Below are 6,751 nucleotides of genomic sequence, written 5' to 3'. Positions count from 1 at the left end.
ACACAGATATCGTCCTGGTACAGTAGCTTTACGAGAAATTCGTCGTTATCAAAAAAGTACTGAATTGTTAATTCGTAAATTACCATTCCAACGTTTAGTACGTGAAATTGCACAAGATTTTAAAACCGATTTACGTTTTCAAAGTTCAGCTGTTATGGCATTACAAGAAGCTAGTGAAGCCTATTTAGTAGGTTTATTTGAAGATACCAATTTATGCGCAATTCATGCAAAGCGTGTTACAATTATGCCTAAGGATATACAATTGGCAAGACGTATTCGTGGAGAACGTGCATAAGCGTTTTAAATGACAATTTAAAAAAAAAAAAACAAATAAGAAATATTTTCGGTCCTATATATAGGACCAACATATATTATTAAATAAGAGTATATTATTTTTATTAAAAAATATATATATATATATATATATATATATATATATATATATATATATATATAAATATAAATTATTGAAATAAAATTAAACATTATTAAAATTTTGTTATAATTATAAGCGATTGCTATTTCTAAAAATAAATAAATTTCATAAAATTTATATTATTTTATATTCATTTGAAATATTAAAAAAACTTCTCGCTTTAAAGTAACCATGATATGAGTTATAAATGCAATAAAATTTTTATACAAAAAATAATATTTATTTGTTGATGAATAATATAAAAGGTTTACATTTCTAAATAACATATATTTATATATGGTGTGTAAAAAAAAAAGAAAAGAAGAAAAATAATTTATATTTTTAATATAAAAAGGCAACCGCACACAGTGTTCCCAAGCGGTCACCCATCCAAGTACTGACTGTGCCCAATGTTGCTTAACTTCGGTGATCGGACGAGAACCGGTGTTTTCAACGTGGTATGGCTGTTGCCAGTAATAAATGAAAATTTTTACAAATATATATTTTTCATAAATATCATTAATATTAAAGTATATTATTAAAATTTTCAATGAAGTAATCAATTTAAATATATACTTATTTATTATACCATATATTTTAAATAAAAATGCAACCGCACACAGTATTCTCAAGTGGCCACCCATCCGTGGTACTGACTGTGGCAAATGTTTCTAAACTATTATTTTATAAAATATTTATACAAAAAATAATTTACTCTTATCAAATATTAATTTGTGGCCTGTATTAAGGCCTATGTTATTTTCATTTTTTAGCAAAAATAATGAAATATTTCAATATATTATTAAAGTAACAGATCATTTCTTTTTTGGTGCTGCTTTTTTAATTTTTGTAGGAGATGATTTGGCAACAGAAGCTTTCTTAGCTTTTGGTGCTTTCGGTTTACGAGCAGGGCTACTTTTGGCAGCGGATTTTGTACTTTTTGCTGGTTTTGCTTTAACTGGTGCTTTTTTTGATGCCGCTGATGATTTTGCAGTAACTTTTTTAGCAGCAGTTGATGATGATGGAGTCGCTTTTTTTGCTTTAGGCTTTTTGGCTGCCAATGATGTAGTTGTGGCTTTCTTTTCTTTTGGTGCCCGTTTACTTTTAGCACTCTTTGCTGAACCTTTTGCTCCACTTTCTTTTTTGGATACTTTTGATTTAGCTGAAGAATTAGATGAAGCGGAAGCAGCCAATTTGAATGAACCAGATGCACCTTTACCTTTAGTTTGTACCAAGGCTCCCTCAGTTACAGCAGCTTTTAAATATTTTTTAATAAATGGTGAAATTTTATCAGAATCCACTTTATAATTTGCAGCTAAATATTTTTTAATTGCTTGTAATGATGAACCACCACGTTCTTTTAAATTTTTAATTGCGTTAACAACCATTTCTGATGTACGTGGATGTGTTGGTTTTGAATGTTGTTTTGTACGTTTAGCACCAGAAGCTGTTGCTTTTTTTGTTGGTGTTGTAGAAGCAGCAGTAACCGCAGTTGCTGCAACAGCTGTAGAATTTTCTTCGGCCATATTTTTTACTTTATAAAAATAATGTATTTATTATAAATATTTAAATGATAAAATATAATAATTCTATCAAATAAAAAATAAAGGTTTTCAATTATATCATTATTCACAATAATATAAGTCCCTATGTAAGTCAAAGTACCATGTAGAAAACACATAAAAATTAAATAGTATTTCTAATTTACTGTCGTAGTAAACATGATTTATTTTTTCAATTTCTATAATATATAAAATAATAAATTATAAATTTAATAATAATATTTATTTTATAAATTAAAATATATTTAATTTTTTTATTAACAATTATTAATAAACATAGTTTAATATTAATTATTTCAATCATACAAAACAATAATATTTTTAAGGTAAACTTAAAAAGTATATATTTTTATTTTTTATTTAATATCGATTTATTATAAATTATTAGTATATAAATAATTAAAAAATTTAATATATAAATATATATATTATAGTATAAGATTTCATTTTTAGAAAAACTTTTTTTGTCAATAATGAAAACGTATTATTATGAAATGTGTTAATCGAACATTGACAAAATATATTTCATTAGAAAATACTTTTATTTATGCATTAATATCAATAATTAACTATTAAATTAATTTTTTCATAATTATATAAAGAAATTTTATACTGATATAAGTATTTATATATTATAATATTTATTTTAAATATAAAAAAATTTATGACAAAATATATTATTAGAGTATTTGTTGAGATTAATATAAGATTATTTTAAATAAGAATTAATTTATATAATTATTAAAATATTATTAATTTTATGTTATGTAATTTTAATAAAAATAAATAATAATAATAAATATAAAAATTTTTTAACAATTTAAATTTTATATGATCTAAATAATTTTGTTAAGTACGATATGAGAAATCATTGTAAGCTTCGTTAAGAAACTTTGTAATATAAAATAATAATAATAATATTAAATATATAAATAAATAAAATAAATTTGATACATATTTTTGGTTCATTCTGTGTATAAATCAAAGGATACCGAATAATTGGTAACGGATGCGATATATTATAGTATCGAGTATTAAAACATAATATATAAATTTATCTTGTTATTCAAATTTTTTGTTACTTAACTTATGTATTTAGAAAATTTATAATATTATTTATATAATTGACATAAAATCTTATAAATTGAAATTTTATTAATATGTATCAAAAGAAGAGAGTAACGTATTGATATAATATCAAAGGATACTGATTATTTAAATAACGAATACGTCATATATTGTTTGTGTAACAAAGTTCACTTGGCCATCTAGTTGAAAATAACATTTTCAATAGAAAGTTTATATGCTTTTTTTTTTTCTTTAATTATTAAAAAAATAAATTGAAATTTAATTCAATCAAATTTTATAATAATTTTTAAAAAATTTTTCCTTTTAAAAAATATTTTGTGATGTTGTGATAATATGTATTAATACAAGTGCATCCTGATACTTTTATCTCTAGTAAAGGTATGAGTATCATGAACAGTTTTGTTATCTAATGATATTATTTTGATAATATTTTGTGTATATTCTTATAATATTTTGTCTAAATATCATCATAATACAATATTATTTTGATAATATTTTATGAATATTCTTATAATATGTTACCTAAATGTCATCATAATATGATGAATTATTTCCATAATAACATATAAAAAAGAAAAAAAAAAAAAAGAATCATTAATTTATAATTATTTAAATTGATTCTTTAAAAAAATATTATAATATATTATTTATAAAAATAATTTTTACTCTTATTTTAAATAAATTTGTGGCCTTTTATTAAAAGGCCTATGATCGATGTATTATTATTATAAAAATTAATGCAATGTTTTTAATTTATGCTTTCTTTTCAGTTTTCTTTGGTAATAACACTGCTTGAATGTTTGGTAATACACCACCTTGAGCAATTGTTACACCAGATAATAATTTATTTAATTCTTCATCATTACGAATTGCCAATTGTAAATGACGTGGAATGATACGTGTTTTTTTGTTATCACGGGCAGCATTACCAGCTAACTCGAGAACTTCTGCAGCCAAATATTCCATAACAGCAGCCAAATATACTGGGGCACCAGCACCTACTCGTTCAGCATAATTTCCTTTTCGTAATAATCTGTGAATTCTTCCAACAGGAAATTGTAATCCTGCTCGGCTTGATCTTGACTTTGCCTTTCCCTTTACTTTACCACCTTTACCTCGTCCAGACATAGCGAATAAATTTATTTAATTAATATTTTTTTTTGTAAATATAATCACACAGATGTGTACGTTACGGGGATTGTAACATAAATGTTTAAAATGTTATTTGGGTATTTTAATTTATAATATTTATAAAATATAAAACTTTAAAAATAAACCAATCACCTTATAGTATTATTTTCAGCCAATCAGAGAGTAGTATTCATTTTTATTGTTATATCCATCTTCGCGTATATAATACGCTAGTTGTATACACGACACGCTCATACATATACTGACTGGTGTTCTGTAACTATCTGTGTATATTAATTGTTTGTAACAATGCCACCAAAAACAAGTGGAAAAGCAGCAAAAAAAGCTGGCAAAGCTCAAAAAAATATATCAAAGAGTGATAAGAAAAAGAAGAGGAAGCGCAAGGAATCATATGCAATTTACATTTACAAAGTATTAAAACAAGTGCATCCTGATACTGGTATCTCTAGTAAAGCTATGAGTATCATGAACAGTTTTGTTAATGATATTTTTGAACGTATTGCTGCTGAAGCATCACGTTTAGCACATTATAATAAACGTTCAACAATCACAAGTCGGGAAATTCAAACCGCAGTTCGATTATTATTACCTGGTGAATTGGCAAAGCACGCTGTTAGTGAAGGTACTAAAGCTGTTACAAAATATACAAGTTCAAAATAAATAAATCGAAAATATTATTTAATTGATAACATAAAAATACATCAACATATAAAAACGGCTCTCTTTTTAAGAGAGCCATCAAATTTTTTAAATAAGAGTAAATTATTTTTATATATACAAAAAAATTAAATAAACAATTATTAATATCATATTTAATATAAAATTTTATATATTAATAGCTTGAATATATCTATTATTAGTATATCAATATTATTAATTTTAAATATAATAAAGGATATCGCGGAATATATATCGTAAATCAGTGTAATGCAAATGCATTACATTACCTTTATTATTTTCATTTTACATTTACTACTTGTTTATGTACGCTTATAATTATTAGAAAAATATTTTTAATAATTTTAAAAAATAAATGAAATAATAAAAATTTAATAATAAATTATTTATTGAAAGTATAAAAAATGGTATAGCAAAATCTTTATTTTCTTTGATTAAGGCGAAATGTTTTATTAGTTATAAATTCGATAATCTCCTATCGATACTTGTTACTCTTAACTTGTATATATAAAAAATATAATAGTATATTAATTTATAATAAAATTTTTTCAAAAATTCAATAAGTTATTGTAAAATAAAATAGATAATATACAAATTATAATTTATTATTGCAGATATATTACAATAAAAAAAAAAAATAAAAATATTTGGTAATGTATGTTATAAACAAAATAATTTGTTGTAAACAAATTATATAATATGTTATATTTATTAACAAATTTATTTACTCTTATATAAATAAAATTAGTGGCTTCCCAAAAAGGAAAGCCTGTTTAAATTTATCGGATGTATTAAATATTCTTTAATAAATTTACTAAATATTTTAAGTAAATTATTATATTTTCTTAACCTCCAAAACCATACAAAGTACGACCTTGTCGTTTTAATGCATATACAACATCCATAGCTGTAACTGTTTTACGTTTTGCGTGTTCAGTATATGTAACAGCATCCCGAATAACATTTTCAAGGAATACTTTAAGTACACCACGTGTTTCTTCATAAATTAAACCAGAGATACGTTTTACTCCACCTCGTCGTGCTAAACGACGAATTGCAGGTTTTGTAATACCTTGGATATTATCACGCAAAACTTTTCTATGACGTTTTGCACCCCCTTTTCCAAGACCCTTTCCACCTTTTCCTCTGCCAGTCATTTTAATAAAAAATTATTTACAATATTTTAACGAACGGATAACACGTGTGTTAACCTCACAAGTATTGTAATGTATGTGAGCGCCGGTACAATTGTGCCTTTTTATATAAAGCATTAAAGATTTTTTAAGCCACGCCTATACAATTTGATTAGTCCATACTCTGATAGCTATCCAATAGGATATGACAACAAAAATTTTGAAATTTCATATAAATATAAATACAACACATTTATTTCGCATTTAAACATTTGACTTTGTAGTATCAAATTGTCGAATATAATTTTTAAAATTGTGTGTTTTTTTGTAAAAACATTATTATTTGAAAATGGCTAGAACCAAGCAAACTGCACGTAAATCAACTGGTGGTAAAGCACCAAGAAAACAATTAGCAACGAAAGCTGCACGTAAAAGTGCACCAGCAACTGGTGGAGTAAAAAAACCACACAGATATCGTCCTGGTACAGTAGCTTTACGAGAAATTCGTCGTTATCAAAAAAGTACTGAATTGTTAATTCGTAAATTACCATTCCAACGTTTAGTACGTGAAATTGCACAAGATTTTAAAACCGATTTACGTTTTCAAAGTTCAGCTGTTATGGCATTACAAGAAGCTAGTGAAGCCTATTTAGTAGGTTTATTTGAAGATACCAATTTATGCGCAATTCATGCAAAGCGTGTTACAATTATGCCTAAGGATA

General features: G+C 24.4%; 1 non-coding gene across 1 annotated transcript; it reads right to left on the bottom strand.

Annotated features, from left to right (window-relative positions):
- Positions 1–768: 768 nt before the first annotated feature.
- LOC123304340 lies at positions 769–887 on the bottom strand. The gene has a single exon (XR_006536368.1). It is a non-coding gene; the product is annotated as a 5S ribosomal RNA (ribosomal RNA).
- Between the last annotated feature and the right edge of the window lie 5,864 nt (positions 888–6,751).

The sequence above is a fragment of the Chrysoperla carnea genome (assembly GCF_905475395.1).
Source record: "Chrysoperla carnea chromosome X unlocalized genomic scaffold, inChrCarn1.1 SUPER_X_unloc_41, whole genome shotgun sequence".
Lineage (NCBI taxonomy): Eukaryota > Metazoa > Arthropoda > Insecta > Neuroptera > Chrysopidae > Chrysoperla > Chrysoperla carnea.
This window is presented reverse-complemented; position numbering and strand designations above follow the sequence as displayed.